Source organism: Scylla paramamosain, unplaced genomic scaffold (assembly GCF_035594125.1).
Source record: "Scylla paramamosain isolate STU-SP2022 unplaced genomic scaffold, ASM3559412v1 Contig125, whole genome shotgun sequence".
Taxonomy (NCBI): domain Eukaryota; kingdom Metazoa; phylum Arthropoda; class Malacostraca; order Decapoda; family Portunidae; genus Scylla; species Scylla paramamosain.
The window spans coordinates 142,422-162,617 of record NW_026973790.1 but is presented as its reverse complement, the minus strand read 5'-3'; the positions used below and the strand labels follow the sequence as shown (position 1 = coordinate 162,617).

The 20,196-nt window shown below is 42.2% G+C and overlaps 1 long non-coding RNA gene across 2 annotated transcripts; it reads right to left on the bottom strand.

The window, feature by feature from the left end:
• Positions 1-8,383: 8,383 nt before the first annotated feature.
• LOC135099401 (uncharacterized) lies at positions 8,384-19,773 on the bottom strand. Of its 2 annotated transcripts, none has more exons than XR_010267889.1 (3): positions 19,340-19,773; positions 10,192-10,368; positions 8,384-9,612 (listed from the first exon to the last, which is right to left on the bottom strand). It is a non-coding gene; the product is annotated as an uncharacterized LOC135099401 (long non-coding RNA). The 2 variants fall into 2 exon arrangements; XR_010267888.1 differs by having other exon boundaries at positions 8,384-9,816; positions 19,340-19,755.
• Positions 19,774-20,196: the final 423 nt, after the last annotated feature.

Sequence of the window (20,196 nt, the reverse complement as noted above, 5' to 3'; positions counted from 1 at the left end):
TGAACAGCGTTCCTCCAGAGAAAGAGAATACTGAAGATTGGGAAGACTATGATGAGCATGACACTGGAAAGGAGGAGACGGACGCTGACGAGGTGAACAGCGTCCCTCCAAAGAAAGAAGCATGGGAAGACTATGATGAGCATGACATTGGAAAGGAGGAGACGGACGCTGACGAGGTGAACAGCGTCCCTCCAGAGAAAGAGAATACTGAAGATTGGGAAGACTATGATGAGCATGACTCTGGAAAAGAGGAGACGGGACGCTGACGAGGTGAACAGCGTCCCTCCAGAGAAAGACGAGGCAGATCAGGAAGACAAAGAAGATGCTGAGAGGGAATGTGTTTCACTGAAGGTCAAGGAACCAGGAATAATGATTGACACGCAGATGGTTCAGGAAGGAGACTATGAAGACGCTCACAGTGAGGAAAAGAGTCCAGCTGAAGAAGAGACTGCAACGGAAGGTGACCATGAGACTAAAAAGGAGACGGACGCTGAAGAGCCAACACCGGTGAGGAAGATGACGCCGAGAGTGAAGGCAAAGAAGGAAATGGATTTGAGAAAGAAAACATTGCCGTGTAGCCGCAAACGTAACGTGCTCTCCCTGAAAAGAAACAGAAAAGCGTCAGGAGAGAAGAAAAAGCGCTACAAGAGGATAAATGTGAAATCAGTCCGCAGTAAGATTGACTCTCACCGCAGCGTCCCTGCTGATTACAAACCCGAGGTGGATTTGAGTGTACTGGAATCGCAGCCGCCACCCCCAGGCCCCGCGCGAGTGAGGTGGGCCCGAGAGGTGGCGGCCCTCAGAACGCGGCTGCGTACCCGGAAACAGACTGGTGCGCGGAGCCTTGTTCACGGCTCGCGCGCCCCCTCACCGCCTGAGTCACTCTTACTGAGGACAAACTTCGTGAATGCGACAAAGATAATAACGAAAACAAAATCTTCTATCGATTAACTAAGACGCCTAAACATTGAGTGACTCTCCGCTGAGGATCAGGACTGAGCGATTCTTTCTTTTTTTGAAATTATTTTCTCGATGAAAATTATTTCAAAAAAAGAAAAAAGACAAAGAAAAAGATCCATCTATTAACATCGATTAATTAAGACGCCTAAACATTAAGTGACTCTCCGCTGAGGATCAAGACTGAGCGATTCTTTCTTATTTTAGAATTATTTTCTCGATTGAAAATAATTCCAAAAAAAAAAAAAAAAAAAAAAAAAAGATCCATCTATTAACGAAGAAGTGAGTGAGTGATGCACCACTGAGGAACAAGGTTGTGGGAGAGGAAGCCAGAAAATATGATATGATAATGATATGAAAATATGATGATATTATTAAATGTATTATGACAAATCTATCATTATTATTCTCACGGGACAGACATTTATATTACAGCAGCATAATAGTGTGTGTGTGTGTGTGTGTGTGTGTGTGTGTGTGTGTGTGTGTGTGTATGGAAGCCATCTCCCATGCATACAAATTCAATTTTAATTTTCTTGACCTTATTTACTTTATGTATTATGGGAAGAGGGGTGAAAGGTATGGTCCCACTACTACTGCTGCTACTGTTACTACTACTATTTACTACTACTACTACTACTACTACTACTACTACTACTACAACCATTACCACCACTGCCATTGCTACTGCTACAACTGTTGCTACTACTGCTACTACTAGTACTACTACTACTTTCTCTCTCTCTCTCTCTCTCTCTCTCTCTCTTCCTCTCTCTCTCTCTCCTCTCTCTCTCTCTCTCTCTCTTCTCTCTCCTCTCTCTCTCTCTCCTCCTCTCTCTCTCTCTCCTCTCTCTCGACAAAATCTAGCACGATTTTGAAATATCTTAAAACCAAAAGTGCTAACAAGTAAATGGAAAATAACACAATATAAACAATCGAATCTGAAAAAAAAACAGTAAAAGACTGAGAAAAATAAACATAAGAGGAACAAAAATATAAAAAAGTAAGATTTTTTAAAGATAAACGATTAAAAAATGAGAGAGAGAGGAGAGAGAGAGAGAGAGAGAGGAGAGGAGAGAGAGAGAGAGAGAGAGAGAGAGAGAGAGAGAGTCATAATGAGAATCACGTACCCAGCATTCAAGAAAAAAAGCTAAGGTAAAATGCAAAGGAAGAAGCGCAAGAAGTATAACTGAAAACAAAGGAGCAAGGAGGACAGGTGGGACAGGTGGGGCAGCAAGGAGAAAAACGACAACACTCTGAGAACGGCAGATTGTGCATGACTCAGACTGAAGCACAGGACGACGCGGAAGCAATCGAGGCGCTGTATTTGAGCCGAGAAAGAAAGAAAGAAAGAAGGGAAGAAAGAATACATGGGGAATCATTTTGACAGACACGGAAAAAGGATATGAGAGAGAGAGAGAGAGAGGAGAGAGAGAGAGAGAGAGAGAGAGAGAGAGGAGAGAGAGAGGAGAGGAGAGAGGAGGAGAGAGAGAGAGGAGAGAGAGAGAGAGGAGAGAGAGAGAGGAGAGAGAGTCAGAAACAAAATCTTAACTCTGAAATAATGTAGACAACTGAAAAAAAAAAATATCGCACAATTTGAAACTGACCAATAAAATTCAGGTAAGGAAACTTCAATCCGGTAAGAATGAAGAAGGGAGGAATTTTCTGGCCGAGGAAAAAAAATGCAAGAATGAAAGGAGAGTTACTTTGGTACTGATGAGAGAGAGATGGAAGAAAAAATTGAAGAGAAAGCAACCAATAAACAAAGAGACATCTAACCTAGCATAATGAACTACGAAAGAGAAACGTATAGTCACAGAGAGAGAGAGAGAGAGAGAGAGGAGAGAGAGAGAGGAGAGAGAGAGGAGAGAGAGAGGAGAGAGAGAGAGAGAGAGAGAGAACTAGAGTAGATATTCCGAAAACCTGAGAATGAGAGGTAGGCACAATTTGCCTGGCAGATGCTCGTGTATTTGGAGAGAGGGAGTGAAGCACATCCCTACAGACTGAGCAGCAGCAATCACCCGCCCCATTGAAGCACAAGTGTAAGGAAAGAATGAGCGAATACACAGTGACATCTAGACTGTGAAGGTGGGGAGATCCACACTACACTTGGTGTAGTAAAGTCAGTGTTCAGAGATGATAGGCCAGGTTCTCCAGAGAGCTTCTCTTGTTAATAATGTAGAGAGGTAGTTAATCTGCCACTACAACCATGAAAACACCCTTAAAGACCCGTGGCACTTCAGGACGTTTGGAAGTAGTCAGGACGCTGGCAAGGGTGTTTACGAATATGGTCTTAAAGCTGGTGCACAATTCTGATATAAGAGCATGAGAGCATAAGAAAATAAAGGAAGTTGTAAGGAACTGTGTACAAATAGTATCGTGCATTAAAGTCCATAGTCATTAGATTTCTTTAAGATGTCAGATGAATTCCTGGATGAATATTGCAGGTGGTAAGCTTTATTAAGTGCTCAAGAGCTGCCTTGTGTGGACTGACTGACCTTTTGCAGGCTCCTTACTTTATGTTACGTTGTTAAACCTTTCAAGGGGGCCTTCTCTCTGCCAACTTATTTTTCTCCCTATTATGCAATGATAATATGAACTCATTGATTTCTTATGTTTTCAAGATGCACGATAAGAATATAAGAAATTTAAAATGTTATTTTTCACCGACATGTAACAGAAATTCCATTATGTTAAAATATTTTCTATTTTTGGCGAGAAGCAACGACGCAAACTTTTAATGAAAATAGACATCTGTGTTTTTGTTCTGCCGTACAAACAACAAATTTAGCGTTCCCTGGGTAGAAGCAGAGCAGAGTGCGTCCCTTAACCTTTCTTTGTGCTTTGCCTTCCCGTGAAGTATTTGACTGACGTGCCAGGAGGCAGTGGGGGAGTGCGAGGTTATCCACATCGGAGATATTGATGAAATTAGTCGCAATTATCACACAGCTGCCTGGAACAAAGGCACTGGAAGGGAAAACTGTTGAAACAAAGAAGACAAAACTAAAGTATCTGCATAGTCTGACAAATTATATCAATTTATTTTTTTTTGAGACAAGAACGAAATGAAAAGCGAACTCAGTAGCTCCGCGAGTTTTGGTAAGTAACGAAAATCAAGGCGAATGGAAATAAATTATAGAAAAGTGGAAAAAGGCTTAATAGTAAAGAGAAAACACGTCAGCAATGTGTTATGTAAGGCTTTGAAATATACGATAATGAGAACCTTTTTTAATACGAGACGGAAAACTCGTCACAGCACATCCGCGGAGACATAAGAACATGAGAACGACGAGGATATTGAGGTTAAGCAGAGGAGCCTCGAGGAGAGATTAAAGAGGTTAATGACAGGATGAGCAACTCCCTGGAAGAGAAGACATTATTACACAACCGTGAAGGGAAGCGAGCCAAGACATCCGACAATATACTATTTTTTCTAGCATATTTTTATGTAAGTGTGTAAGAAGGACAAAAATAATTTATGATTCCTATAGGATAAAAAATAAAAAAAGTATCCAAAATTAGAAAAGTCTCTTAATTGTATACTTAATAATCGTCAGTTCCCTTGAGATCATCTTCATGATATAACATACCAATAACCATTACTGTGTTAAAAATATTGCTGAATCACATGACTGACCGTGACTTTTCTGTTCCGAGAGAGAGAGAGAGAGAGAGAGAGAGAGAGAGGAGAGAGAGAGAGAGAGGAGAGAGAGAGAGAGAGAGAGAGAGAGAGAGAGAGAGAGAGGAGAGAGAGAGAGAGAGAATGTGTATGTGTGTAAAGGAAGTGGCGGAAAATCGAGAAGTTTGGGATAGTTCAGGATGGTTAAGGATGGTGACAAATGAAGCCCGGCAAGTGACAAATTGGGAGACGCAGCTCGGAGGGAGAGGAGAAGCCATTAGCAGAGGTACACAGTGATCCGTTACTGGAGGGGAAGGTAAACTGATCCACTGTCACCCAAAGGAAACAAACCATTGGCAAGAAATCCAGCGTTTTCCTCTCTTGCCATCTGCTCCTGTGCTTGCCAGACGTCACCTGGGACACAACCCTGACGCAATTTGCTGTTTCAGAAAACCTATAGAAATGAAAAATATCCTTAATTTCTACAATATGCCAGCAACTGTAGTAGTAAGAACATAGTATTAAAAACAAAAACCTTTCTACTTTCCGAATTACATAAGTGAACCAGCTCTGGCAGTGAAGGAGTCGAGTAGGAGAAGCCTGTACAATAAACACCTCCACACTCCCTCCCGCCTCACATATTCACAGAACTTTACAAACTCAACAAGACTATTCGCTTACAAATTCACCGAAAGGAGAGTTTTCATGAAGTTCACAAACTATCATACAAACAGGGGAACAAACTATGAATCCAGTAAAAAATAATAAGATTTTCAAACACATTTGCTGGGCAGAACAAAGTTTTCTTCACTGTAGGTCCTTTCCTGGTAAGCCTGAATGGACCAATAGGATCAGTTAGCCTCTCTCTCCTCTCCTCTCTCTCTCTCTCTCTCTCTCTCTCTCTCTCTCTCTCTCTCTCTATGCCCATAGAGTCATAGTCATCAATATGCCATATTATTTTTCTGCTTCTTTTTCCTTTTCTGGATTGCTTCCCTTTTCTGCATTGCATTCCTCTTTTCCCGTCATACTCACTACACACTTCTATCCAGCAACACAATACCAGTGTTCCTAACATTGCATGGCGCTCACCATCCTCAGTATTGCCATGAAGCTTCAGTGTATCCTTGTATGTATTGCATTCAATTCACTACCCTCCCTTTCCTTGGACTTAATTCCAAAGCACACACACTTTTGCATTTTCAGTTTACGCAAACAGTTTCGACTTTTACACCTACGAGTATTAAGAGTTTACCATGAACTATGATTCTGATTCCCTGTTGGCGGAGAGAATTTGCCAGTAACACCATTGGTCGACCTTTCAAATGAGAGTTGAGATTGTTTGCTCACCCAGTAAGAAAGAGATGTAGAAGCCATTGAGAGGCCCAGAAAGCTTAAGTCTAACAATGGGCTGTTTGTCTACCTATCCACACACTAATAGTTCTCTCTCATAATGATAAATATAATAAAGTGTTTAAAGTGAGACTGGTACGTGCCTGTTGAAGGGAGACAAATAATGACAGAGTGAGTCTCATGAAGCCTCGTCAAGCACCCATACTCTACCATTACATGCCAGCACGCGGTCCTCTCACACCAGGATATGAATGTATACAAATTTATGATATCCTGTTCACGTATCGCCTTTCGTATCAACTTACATAATTGTATCCACATAAATACAATCCATACGTAACCCCATTCACGATATTACCCTTTTTCATGAAGTACTGCCACATTTTTTCTTCAATGGACATCATATTAAAGGTAAAGACAGAGCCACTATTGCCTTTCCAGTTCCCGTGCCATCGCAGCTCTGACCTGGACTGAGGGCTGGAGTGGTCCCAAGACGACCGACATGCACCCCCGACGCTCAGTCTGCCCTCGCTCTGTTCCTCAGTCTGCCTCGGTTTCGCCTCCTCGCTCCGATATTCGGCTTTTAGTTTAATCCCTACGGAAGCTTTTACTGCCAGTCCATCCTTTAACCCTCTGCTCACCTGTGTGTGGTGTGTGTGTGTGTGTGTGTGTGTGTGTGTGTGTGTGTGTGTGTGTGGCGATTCTCATCCTTTTCGAGCTTTATATACCTGCTTTCCTTCTTCCCCGTGTATGTGTGTGTGTGTGTGTGTGTGTGTGTGTGTGTGTTACATATAAATTGCCACATGTAGGTCTTCTGATTTCAAACAGCAACCACTTTGTTCTAATCTTCCTTACCTACTTCAAAGAAATATACTTCAATAAATATATTCCTTCCAAACACACACAAACATTAAATACTATAAAAAAAATTAACTTAAATCTGATGCACAGATAACCATTCTTCGATTTAGCTAACCCTATTCTCTCTATCAGTAATGCCAGTATCCTCTCCCACTCTTCTTCTCATCCAGAGTTCCCAACAGCAACATCATCAGTATATAATCCTTCTTTACATAAAAAGATGAAAAAAGTTGCCTGAGTCTTGAAACAATCCTCTTACAACTTGCACCCACCTCTCTCTCTCTCTCTCTCTCTCTCTCTCTCTCTCTCTCTCTCTCTCTCTCTCTCTCTCTCTCATTGTGTAAGCCTTCAGCATAAGCCTTCTAACACATTTTTCGTCCTCCATTCCTCTTAATTCCAATGTTGAATGTGGGTCAGTCTTTTGATCAAGTGATTTTTATTTCATCAAATATGAGGTAAGGTACTTTTTTATGATACCACGCATGGAAACCAATTTGTTTTTCTCAACATAATTCCTAACCTTTTTACGTAGTTCTCAAATGTTAAACCTCTTTATATTTATTATACATTATACGTATCAAAACCTTTCTTTACATTGCAAGAATCAAATCCCTTTTATTTCACCACCAAATATGAGATCGAAAAGAGATAAACAAATTTATGTATAAGGATGATAAGTGTAAGTAAGTAAGTATGTTTCGAACAGGGACTACCACGTGTAAGACTAATGACCTGTTGCAAGTTCCATTATCTTCTTGTGTTCTTATAAGAGACCGATAAACGTTTCATATCATCCACCCCCAAGAATCAAATCCCGATCCATTTTACCACATTAAGACATGAAACACTATTTCACCACACTTGGAATTATTTTTCATTTTTTTTTATTTCATCACTTGGAAATATTTTTTTTTTATTTCACCACACTTGGAATCAGAACAACGTTTTACCTCATCACGTACATTATCAGTAACTCACCAAACAGTATATTCCGCCCTCCAACCCCGACGATTCCGCCACTCACTTAGCTGTCCAGTATCTGTCACATTCGGGAGCTCCACGCACACTGATTTCTTAATCGTAACGACTACTGTAGTCTTGCAAGTTTAAACCTTCTTCAACTTATTCATATACTCCCTAAAGTCTTTCAGAACTTCATAACTTAATTTCCTCCTCCATTCCGCGTATTTGCATGTGTGTATACGCGTCTGGGCTCTCTCTCTCTCTCTCTCTCTCTCTCTCTCTCTCTCTCTCTCTCTCTCTCTCCGAGAGAGAGAGAGAGAGAGAGAGAGAGAGAGAGAGAGAGAGAGAGAGAGAGAGAGAGAGAGAGAGAGAGACACACAGTAATAACCTTACCCACTACTTGGCAGGCGGAGATTCGCCCCCAGCTGTTACCGTCTCCCGTGAACATGTGTTGCATGGCATGTGAAAGTTTTCACCCTTAAATCATTGATCTGCCTACATCCCTTATTTTGGAACGCTTTGTTGTCTCAAGTTTTTAAAGGCCACACAGTTCATTAGTCTGGTTCTCAAGGATATTTTCACACGAGAATAACTATTTCTAGAATATAGGTACAAATACAATAACTAAACACATTTTCCTTGTATGTTATTTCTGTACTTTATATTTTTGGTCAGTTACAACGTTAAACATTCTACAAGTCTGCTGGAAAATATACGTGATATTAATTATTGTCTTAGGTATTTCTTACATGAAACAATGCAGTAAAACAAATACACAAAGCCTCCGAAATATTATACTAAACATTCTATCGTATTATACGGTAAACCATCAAGCCGCAGTGTCCCAGAATTAATAGGAAAATCCATGTATTATTCTTGACATGAAACAACGCAATATGAAAAAAAAAATAAATAACGCTTCCTAATATCATACTAAGCATTGTATCCTATTATACTGTATGTCATCAAGCACCAATGTCACATAATTAATAGGAAAATTCGGGATGGAAACAAATAAAAAAGCTTCGTAAATACTCGCATCATACTAGCATCGCATCGTATTATACTCGTACCTAAGCCTTCAGCCAGAGTGTCGCAGCATTACTGGAAAACGCTGCCGAGAAAAGTTTAGCAGCAGCGCAAGTCAGCGTGGAAGGGAAGCTTTTATCTCGGCCTCTCGCAGGGACACTCCAAGGCCAGCCACTTCACTGCGGGACCAACATTTTCCCGGGCCTCTCTTGTAAGGTTCTGGCCCCGCACTGGATGGAGCTCCCGGCCGCCTACCCCGCCTCACAAAATATTCACTCCGCTTCTTACAGTTGAATATCTGATCAATATTTCTTATTTATTTATTTATTTATTTATTATTACTATTTATTTATTTTTTTGTGATTCTTTATCTGTCTTTTTCAATGACTCGTCAATTTTAATCCGATTCATTGTGTTTAGCCTTTTTTTTTTTTGTGGCCTTGCAAGATTTCAATGGGTGTTTACAATTGAAGCCCTTATTGATCAAAAGTTTTTTTTATTCTTTAAGTATTTGTTTAGTAATATGAAAATTTCAAGGCTCATCTTGCACTTGAATATCCGTCTTTGAAAAGTAGTATTTATTTATTTATTTTCATTCGATATCGTTTCAGCATTTCAGTTCGCTTCCTACTGTCCGTTTTCTCTCTTCGTTTTTTTCTTTTTCTTTATTTTTCCTTTTGTCCTTTTTTCCTTTTCTTTTTATCTCGCTTGCAAACCCGCCGCTCAAGAAGACGTATGAGTTTGCAGGAAATGAGGCGCAAGTTGAAGATGAAGACATCGCGGCTGCTATTCAGGAAGACAGGCACGGCAGGTCATGATGTGATGAGCGGAGGCTGAGGAAAGCACGCGAGGGGGTGAGGTGGCAATGTCAAGGTAGGAGGAGGAGGAGGAGGAGTTCAGGAAGACAGGCACGGCAGGTCATGATGTGATGATCGGAGGCTGAGGAAAGCACGCGAGGGGGTGAGGTGGCAATGTCAAGGTAGGAGGAGGAGGAGGAGGAGGAGGAGGAGGAGGAGGAGGAGGAGGTGGTGGTATTCCTAGAAAGAAATCCAGAATTGACTTAAAACACAATAAGAACAATAAGAACAAAGTAAATACACAAAAAAAAATTATTAGGAGCTTAAAAACGTGGAAGTCAATTCATACATGATATAAACCATACCTTGAAAAAAATATATGAAAGTAATTGGAGAGAAGAAGCAATCAACGCTGATTAAATAATTCACATGATTCAGGCTGGGTCTGACGTTAAAAAATAGTCAGTCATGGAAGCAATCACTTAGCTTTTGTAAAATGGTATATCTCTGAAGCATCTCGTAAATAAAGAGTAAACCACAAATTAAGGTAAAAAAATTATCCTTTTAGGGCGAAATAAGAGAGAACTAAATATCAAGTAATCATTTTGATCTCACTGTAACAGAAATCAGGGACTTGGAGGCGTCAGACGTCACCAAGTCGGTCATTAGTGGAGGTAGGCAGTCCCGTGACAGGCGGCGGACGCTGCTACTCACCGCCACGTTGAGTGAAGTCAGGGTGAGATATTGGAGGTTTTAGACGACATTTCGTTTGTGGGATAGGATTTTTTTCGGCTGGTGAAGAAAATCGTTTTATATTATACACCGACCCGCGTGAACACACACACACGGTAAAAGTTTGTTGCTATTTGATTCACTTACATTCACTTGAAATCACCTTGTACAAGCTTCCTACACCTTTCTTCACTTACATTCACTTGAAATCACCTTGTACAAGCTTTCTACACCTTTCTTCCTCTATCATAATGTGGCTAATTTTCCTCCAGTACTATACTAAGTATCAAGTACCGTACTTTAACGAAACAGCGTAATAAAGAAACTAAAAGTCTGTTGCTGCAACATGTTTACTTGGATCCGTCTTGTTAGTTAGTGACCACTACAGGCTACCAACACGTTTCTTTTCTATTATAATGTGGATAGTTTTCCTCCAAACGACCTACGTAAGAACCTAAGCGTGTTACCGTTTAATATCCACTCGAATCCACATAAATTTCTTTAGCCACTGACCGCTACCTTCACCTTCATGGCTTAAATGGCTAATCCTGTACCTTAAGCACTTAGTAAACCAAGATTTCAAGCTCCTCGTCGCCCTTCCTCGGTAAGTCCCGGAAAATATTTTGTTCCCTATTCCTTCATCTTTCCCAAGCCTTGTACTCACTAAAGACAGGGAAACAAAACATCTCACTAATTAACTTTATTTTTCAGCTTAATTCCCATTGTGTCATGTCGTACATAATGTTCAATTACGTAACAAGAAAAAATACGTAATCAAGGATTTCGAAGGTACTTACTGTTAAAATTTTCAGTTGCCTCAGAGAGAGAGAGAGAGAGAGAGAGAGAGAGAGAGAGAGAGAGAGAGAGAGAGAGAGAGGTACAAAAATAACGACATTAAGGGTTCAAAGAGCGGAAGACCTGGACGGAAAAAGGAATCCTCGAGGGCAAAAATTCTACGAAGAGAAAGAAAGAAATAGTGAAACTCTAACTTTGGTCACGTAGACTGAAGGAGACGGAGGGAAGGACGAGTGGGAAATCAGATAAGTACAACCTCAAATCCTCCTTTTTCTCCAGGGAGGCTCAGTGCCAGCAGCAGCAGCAGTAGCAGCAGCAGCGCGCAGGGTACTCTGCTGCTACACACGTAGGCGACACCACACACGAGGCAATTGCAGGAAGAGCGGGAAAGACAACACAAGAACTTCATTTCTCGACGGAATCTACCAGACGCCAGTATCCAGTGACAATGTACTGATTTCAATACTATTAAATGAAGGGAGCATGTGAATATTTTTTTTTACCTTTCATGGTTATTTAGCGTGTCCAAAATCGCATTCAACGCACCCTACAACCCTGTGACAGATTGTACTGACCTTAAAACTGTCTAATGAATATGGTTATGTTATTTATCTAGGTCGGCATTTTTTTTTTAACCATTTAGGTGATATTTGGTGCATCTTATCACAAAGCAGTGTGATAAGTTTATTTTGTTTCAACAGTCACCTCCAGACATATACTGACTAGGTATTAGGAGGTCTGGTTTTTTAATCTCTCTCTCTCTCTCTCTCTCTCTCTCTCTCTCTCTCTCTCTCTCTCTCTCTCTCTCTCTCTCTCTCTCCTGCAGGTGATGGTAAAAATTCTGTACAGTGCTTCTAGTGACGTGAATTGTTGCGTATCGCAGTGAGAGGGTTAATTTTTTTTTTAATCCACTTTTGCTAACTGGTTTCTGTACAGATGCAAGAGTTAACCTAGTATTCGCAGTTTTTTTTTAATCTTTCTGCCGGAAAAGTCTGACACTCCCTGCCAACGACTGTATTTCCACCTGCCTATGATTTCAGACCTTTACAAAAGAAAAGTTCCAAGACTTTTCACAATGTAATTTTGGACTTTGTTTTTGAACGGTTTTCTTTAGTGACGGGGACCATCAGTGACACTTTTTTGTCGCATTGTGTTGCCCCTGGCCTGACCCCTTTTACAAATAAAAAAAAATAAAAAAATTTATCGTTTTCTTTTAATGCTGGATAAATCGTGATATATGAGGGTGAAATTTTAAATGCGGCATTTTTGAATAGGGAAGAATGTCCAGAAGTTCTCCAGTTAAAGGGAGGAAAGAGTCCAGATACTGGTTTACTCCTGCATGGCAGTGGGTGAGATGCAAAACAATTAAGGGAGAAAAATCTTTAATCGAAAGGCTTTTGAATTCACCGTGCTTGGTAAAGATTCAAAGTTTTTTTTTTTTTACATAAATGGGAAGCTGTATCCTATACATGCTCGGCAAAGCCCCTGTACGAGTATAGTCATCAACTGAAAGACGGAGAATAAAAAAAAACGGTTGAAGGCGAGATGGTTGAATAATAATGAAGAGGGAATAGTTGTCTGAATGCTTGTGTCCAGTAGAAGGACTCGATATTCAAGTTTTCGAGATCTTGAACAATACAAGGTCTGTCGTGCGCCATTCGAGAAATGGAGGGAGCTGAAGTTGGACGCTCTTAAATGGAATAAAACAGACCTGAATGATTCTGGGTAATTAAACACAAACACCATTAACATGAACCAATGACATGAACCCACTACCTCACAAACTAGTGTTATTTTTAGTCCCATGATACGACTGTACATTAATTGTTGATCGATGAAGTCTACACACTGACCGATGAGTTTATTGAAAGAAAAGAGTGTTGCCTCTGGGAGATGTGGTGACCCAAGTGCTGCTCAGCGTTAGGACGACACGCGGCGCGGTCATGGGACGGCCGGTGACCGAGGCCATCCTGGGAAGAGTAATGGCCAGCTTCCGCACTGCCTGTCCCGCCATTTGTCCTCCTCTGAAGGATATTTCAACCACAGAACACATGAGTACTGTCTCCGCCAACAATACATTTACTCCTCCAATACTGGGACTTCACTCCTGTATTTTATTGTTACTTCACTGCTTCTATATTTTATTGCTATTATCAATCTATGCTATAATTAATATGGGATTAATAATAATTAATTAATATGGGATTAATTAATATATTAATAATAATATGGGATTAATAATAATTAATATCTATGCTATAATTAATATTAATAATCTATGCTAATATTAATATGTAACTTGCTCAAGAAGCCTAGAAAATTCATTCTTCCCTGCTTAGAGACAAAGTATTGCCTCAATGTGGCTTGAATTGTACAACAGGAAACCCGCTGCCTCAACGCAACACCGCCACCACGACAGCAATATCAACAACACCAGGCACAAAAAGAGTTCCTCCCACCAAGCCGTGCAGATCAGCGGGGTGAGGTGGTGCCTAAGCCTACCTATTGATCTACGGCGACAGTTTCTAAAAGTTTTGTGCCCCGAGCGGCGAGCAGTGAGGGAGAGTCGGCCGCGGGGAGTCCTGGGCCTGCTTCCTTTGTGGCCTGTGAACCTCAGAGGGAAGTTACAGTAGGGGGTCAAGTACCGCCCGCCGCCTCGCTATATTCTTTACTTGTATAAAGCTGCCGTGCTGTGGACAGACACGTCATTCTCGAGTATCTTACTTGGTTATTGACCCTTCAAGTACTTTGCTTATCTGCCCGAGTATTCAATATTTTTTTTCATTTATTTTGATTTCGTAATTAACTATTTACTCATTTGTTTACTTATCTACTTATTCATGCGTTCGTTTCATTAATTGTTTGCCTATTTAGTTACTTTTAAATGTGGAAACTGGTCAAGAACACGAGAAGATGCAGAACAGCATTTCAACTGCCATTAAAAAAAAAGCTCGAAAAGTTTAAGTGTTGAATGGTCGCGGTTTTATCCTCAAAATCTACCTCCTGTGGATGAAAGAGCGAGAGAGAGAGAGAGAGAGAGAGAGAGAGAGAGAGAGAGAGAGAGAGAGAGAGAGAGAGAGAGAGAGAGAGAGAGAGAGAGAGAGAGAGAGAGAGAGAGAGAGAGAGAGAGAGAGAGAGCAGCAGACAGAGCAGCAGACAAACACACCGTACACAAAAAGAAAGACAGACAGACAGTAAATACAGTCACACAGACACACGCCTTCAAAGTAAGTATCAAAGCGCGCTCTCTCTCTCTCTCTCTCTCTCTCTCTCTCTCTCTCTCTCTCTCTCTCTCTCTCTCTCTCTCTCTCTCTAAATCTACCTGTATTTTCTTTCTTTTGTAGCGCCATTACTGTTTTTTTAAGGTTCGCTTTGTATCGCCTGACCAGGAGAGAGAGAGAGAGAGAGAGAGAGAGAGAGAGAGAGAGAGAGAGAGCACTCTTTACTATGCCAATAAAATTAAGTACATACGCTACACACACACACACACACACACACACAGGCCATAGAGAACGCTACACACACACACACACACAGGCCATAGAGAACAAGAACAGACGAGCGAGGGAGGCGAGCGAGGAACCATGAAACTAAAAAAGAAAAAATATAACTTTCTCCGCAGCAGAGAAAACACACACACACACACACACACACACATACAGAGCCATAGAAAGACATGATGCATATTTTTGAGAGAGAGAGACAGACGAGACAAAAAAAAGCAGATAAACACGACAGATTTTCGGAATTAGAGAGAGACAAACTCAGACATACAGAAATAGACGGACAGAATCTTCATGTTTTGCAATACTGGGGTAGTGTATTCCATCAAGCATCTCGCCAAATCACCGGGAAGAGGAGGAAATTACTCTAATAAACCTACGAGAGAAATAACTTGCGTGGGGGAGGGAGAAAAAAGTGAAAAAAATAAAGCTGGAGAGAAAGAGCAGTTTTTCAGTTCAGAGGATCGACGTGGCGCAGCGGTAGAGAGAGAGAGAGAGAGAGAGAGAGAGAGAGAGAGAGAGAGAGAGAGAGAGAGAGAGAGAGAGAGAGAGAGAGAGAGAAACAGTAGAGAGGAAGAATAAATATAGAAGATGGAAGGAAGGGATGGAGAGAAAAACGTGGGTGGGAAGGGTGCCTGAGGAGAGAGAGAGAGAGAGAGAGAGAGAGAGAGAGAGAGAGAGAGAGAGAGAGAGAGAGAGAGAGAGAGAGAGAGAGAGAGAGAGAGAGAGAGAGAGAAAGGAAAGAGAGAATAAAGAGGAGAGAGAAGGAGAGATGAATAAGGGAGGCGATAGAAGGAAAGGGTGAGGAGGAAAAGTGGTTCGGGAAGGGCGCCTGAGGAAGAGGCGGGGAAATATTGCGAAGGGGAATGCGGGGAAAAAGAAAAGCATCTCAAGCAGAAAGGAAAGAGAGGGGAGGAAAAGTGGAGGAAGAACAGGGAAGCGGTCTGAGGGAGAGAGGGAGAGATGGTGCGCGGTGATACAGAAGCAGGGATGGGGTGATGGGGGTGATGTTGAGGCTGGGAGAGATAGGGAGAGGGAGGGGAGGGAGAGGGGAGACGAGGAAAGATGATGAGGTGTGTAGGGTACGAAGATAAGAGGGAATGTTTACATGATGGAAAGAGGTGTGTGTGTGCGTGTGTGCGTGTGTGTGTGTATACTCTTGTAATTTCAGATAAGGCATATATACCTGGGAACGGTCACACTTACTTCCATTCATAATCTCTGGAGTATTTCATAGTAATCAATAGCTAATGATGAAATAGTTCAAGGATTATACAACATTAATTCGTAACTTTTGACAAGGTGATGGGATCTGAGCGTCTAACTTTACATACGCGTACGCTTTCCTGTGATACAAAAAATTGAGGGTTCAGCGTTCAAAATGATAAGCATGATGACGAAATTTTCTTTTGAATGGTCAGTCTGCTGGAAACGAACCTTTCAAATACAATCCCTTCCCTTACACATTCACCAGGAAAAATACACAGTGCGAGGCTCGGTGCAGACCACCCGAACTGCGCTGCCTTTGTTCTTTTGTTTCTTTACCTCCGCGCTCCAGAACTGATGCCCACACAGCAGCACCAATACTAACTGATCTGATTACCTCCCTGACTGATCTGATCAAATTCAATGTTAACGGCACGAGGAGGGGACGCACAGCTGGGCTCGGCCACATTACAGAGCTGATAACACAAGGAAATCTTGGGACGGTTCCCAGGACGTGTGTTCGAGTGTAACCTTTGTGTCTTTTCAAGCATACGAGTCTATGTGGCTTTTCAAGCATACGAGCATTTCAAAGGTAAAAACTCCATTTCATAGCTATGAAATTATGAAAAAATATGCTATGACTCGTGATATTACAATATCTCTATATCTTGATTTCAGCAGGCGAAAATGTAGCTACATACCCGCCATTAACAACCTTATTACCGAGTCTGTTCATTCGCTCATCACTCATTCACTTATCACTCCACATTATCTAACAGGCGTTAAATTCCAAGACCCGCCCACGTGCCTGGAGATCAGCACAACCCGGGGATGCTAACACTGCAAAACCACACACAGCGAAGCATCGTAAAGTAGTAGAGTCTCGGGGCAGATGCTGAGTACGGCGTCTATTGCAAGCATGATGAAGGCAGCGAGGTGAAATGCGTGAAATGCGTGAAGCGGAAAGCGCGGTACGCGCCAGTACGGGTACAACCAATAACGGAAGGTCTAGTCTGGCTGAGGAGGCGAGGCTGATATGGAGGAAATGCTGGCCTATGTTCAGAAACTCTCTGCTTTCCCACCATGACTATTTTTCAAAGGCCACAGATGATTAACAGTATTCAAGAGTGTTTCTCCTGTTAATAATGTAGAAAATGTTACTCTGTCTCTAGAAGCATAAAAACACTCTTAAAAATCCTTTACATTCTGAAACTTTTTGTAATTAGGGAAGGTGTGGTGAAGGGTGTCAGAATATGGTCCATTACCGCCTCCGTCACAACGCCCGGGTCACTGCAGCCACCCAGGAAAGTATTACTCTGATAAATCTTATACGACTTCATGCTGCTGAGGACGAATTGTTCATTGCCACCCTGTTGCTGAGGCGTCTTGCGTTAGCGAGTCTTGTTCGTGGCACTAACACTGACAAACGTCTAACACCAGCAACATACTATAAAGAATATCAACAACCAACACTGATATCGCTAAGGAAGCTCTGACACGAATAGAATTATACACCTGAGCACATCATTAGAATATACAGCGCAGTGTGGCGTCCTTGTCTAGCCGAGGTGTCATTCGTTATCCTCATTATATATCTATTTAATATTTATTCTGCTCATGGCGTGTTGAAGAGAACAAGAAGGATGCGACAAAACAACAGTCCCTGTAGAATACAATACATGACACGTTCTAGAGCACATGAACACAATTGTCACTAGACCAGTGGAGTTTTCATCCTTGTCCTTGAATTTATCTGGTCTTAATTTTCCTATAGATTCTGCATTAACATCTCAATAAGTAGCATTTAGAGAAATCAGTTGGCTTATCATCACTGTTCTGGAATTTCCCCAAGTAATGTTCCCTATTCATTCTACCCGAAAAATCTGACAAGTGAAACCATCGTTGCTGGCTGGTTACAGTGGTGGTGATTGTTTTGGTTACCTTGTTAGTGGTGGTGGTTGTGATGGGGGTGTGTTGGTTACAGTAAGGCCGCGTTCACACCAAGCGAGTCGCGTCGCGTCAAGTCAAGGCAAGTCATCATGCGTCATGAATCGCCACCCGAGTTTAACATTAATTTGTATGTATATTTGAAAAAACCGTTCACACCAAGCGAGTCGCGTCGCGTCAAGTCACGGCGCGTCGCGTCGCGTCGAGTCACAGATAGGGCTGGGACCCATTTTCTACATCAGTCACAGCGAGTCCGTCGTTGCGGGAGCATGATGGAAGTGGAATTCCTGATAAATTTAGTTCGAGAACGCCCCTCCACATATGATCCTAGTGACCGCAACCAAAAAAAAAATGGTCATTCTTTCTTCAACTCCAACTGCACCCCTGTAGTTTGTGTTAATTTTCTTTATGGAAGATCCAGTCAACTCCACCAGCTTCTTAAAATTTTCATGTGTCATCCTAAAGTAGTTGTAGAATTTTTCTGGATGGTTCACCAGGTCTGGGAATAGATGAGAGAAGTTTCCAAAATCTGGCCTCTTGATGTTCAGTTCATGGATCCATATTCGTTGTTTCTTCTTACGTCTGCGACGACGAAGCCACAACAAAGCAGCTACTTCAGCCAGGGAACATGCATCCATTCTCCATGAAATTACCCAGGTCACTGAGTGCTGACTTGACGCGGGCTGACGCAGTCGGTGTGAACGGAGATGAGTCAAAATGAATCGCATCAAATGACGCTCTTGACTTGACGCGACGCGACTCGCTTGGGGTGAACGCGGCCTAATGGTGGTAGGGTTGGTGATGGTGGAATTGAAGGTTACAATGGTGGTGGTGGTTGTTACAGCAGTGGTAATGGTGATGGTGATTATGCTGATAACGACCACCACGGCCATTATGATGACTGTCACGTCGTTCACCACCACAATGGCAGCCACTCACGCGCACTCTCTCTCTCTCTCTCTCTCGCTCTCTCTCTCATTGACATTCACCAAGACAGACATGACCTTCGGTGACCTGCTCCAATGACCTCCCTCCTCCCTTCCCTCACCTCCTGACCTTTTCTTGACCTCTGCACCTTCCCTTGATACAATGCCCTTACTTCTTGCCTGACCTACTCTCTCTCTCTCTCTCTCTCTCTCTCTCTCTCTCTCTCTCTCTCATATCAGTACAAGAATATAGGAAGTCAAGCATGACTGTCACTGCATCACGCTGTCCCCTCAACCCTTTCCTCCCATGCCCTCCTCCCTTACAAGTGCAATGATACACGCGACTAAACTATTGAACAATGGTAACGACCAACAATCATTGCCACTAAATACAATTGCAAATAACAGCTTCAAACTATCTGTGACACCACTGCACGATATTCATATGTACAGCATCACGGAAAACACAGTAGCGGGGATATAAGCTGCCGTGGGGAGCGGCAGGCTGTGGGGGGTGGGGGGGAGGGGACTAGTATCAGTGACGTCACAAAGTCTACTTACCCTCAGTTATCATGTGAACACGTGTTATGAAATAAAGAAACAAAACATGGTGACTGCACACCAAAGACAACAAACATGAATCAACAACTGTACCTCGCTCCTACTGCTGTCCGGCGTCGCCACGGAGTAAATCAGACAGGGAACACCAGGCCTCCAGCACCACACTCCCTGCTGCCAGCGCTCAGTACCCACGGCAAAGTCAGCTCCATGGAAGCTAGAGAGTCTAACGCTTCCTTTGCCTGCACTACTGCAAAGTACAATTAACGACCACTACACAAACTAATGACACCGGTGTTCAATTACTGAGGTGATTAACGCGCAATTCAGATATCCACGTGACCGCGCGGCGCCTCGTCCCTCGAGTGGTGACGCCAGCGTGGGACCTCCGCCTGGCCAATCTGGGACTCGGTTCGTTCTCGAGGTTCACTGCTTCGAGTCTTTCTCATACCTTTCTTTATTTCCGGTATCTGGTATGCCGGGATATGCCACTCAATTGCTGAATATTACACGGTATACAAAGGACGTATATGAGAGCATGAAAGGTCTACGAAAGGTTTATCTCAGCTCGGTTTCAAACATCTACGCTGACTTGAATCCATACCTCAAACGTCACATTGACAGATTCACCACCAAATTGTACTCCTGTAGTGTTCACGAGGTAAGTATGAGATTACACCTTATACAGAGAACATTTATCAGCATTGCAGGTTCAAGAAAGGCGAATTTTAGCTTGGTTTCAAACGGCAATCCATCCTGACCCGAGTCCTCAACTTTAGCATTACGTTGCCAGATTCACCACCAAACTGTATAAATGTACTATGTATGCAGTAAGGATAGCATTACACGTGTTTTCAATGGAGATATGATAGCATTACACGAATGTGAAAGATGTATATCAGCTTGGTTTCAAATGCCTACTTACGCTTACTCCAATACGTATGTGTGTTGTG